The following is a 540-nucleotide window of genomic DNA, read 5'->3' as shown; positions in this document are numbered from 1 at the left end:
AGGTGAATCCATGCTCTGGCACATACCACCGCCCGTCCGCTGCTGCCTGGCTCTGCCTCCTCTATCCACGTTACAAACCTGCTGGTAAAAGCTTTGCTGTAGGCAGAGGTGAGCTCTGTCACTGACGTACCTCCACACACAGCCCCCGTGCCACCCCGGCGCTGTACAAGGAGCCAACAAGTGGCATCTCCAACACATCATGACCAAGGACTCCCAACCACGTCTGGGACCACAGCAACCCAAACCCACCCCCTCTGGAAGGAAACCAGCACCGGTGATGTGTGCTGTGTGCTGAATGGTGAGGAGAAACCTGTCCCTCCTGCTGACCCAGGCACCTCGGAGCTAGATGACTTTTGCTTGCACCAAGGGGACCTCAGGAGCAGCAGACCTGTGCCAGAGACTGATCCTGTTAAAGCAGAGATGCCAAGAGGGTTTTGGGATGCACTGATTTTAGGGTGCAGAGAGCTGAGATGCTCTGTGGCCATCCCTGGTGCGGGGCTGGCTTTGCCCCCGCAGCGCTGCTCAGGCTGACACGACGCA

This window comes from Nestor notabilis, unplaced genomic scaffold (assembly GCF_000696875.1).
Source record: "Nestor notabilis isolate BGI_N333 unplaced genomic scaffold, ASM69687v1 scaffold17958, whole genome shotgun sequence".
In the NCBI taxonomy this organism is placed as follows: domain Eukaryota; kingdom Metazoa; phylum Chordata; class Aves; order Psittaciformes; family Psittacidae; genus Nestor; species Nestor notabilis.
This window is presented reverse-complemented; position numbering follows the sequence as displayed.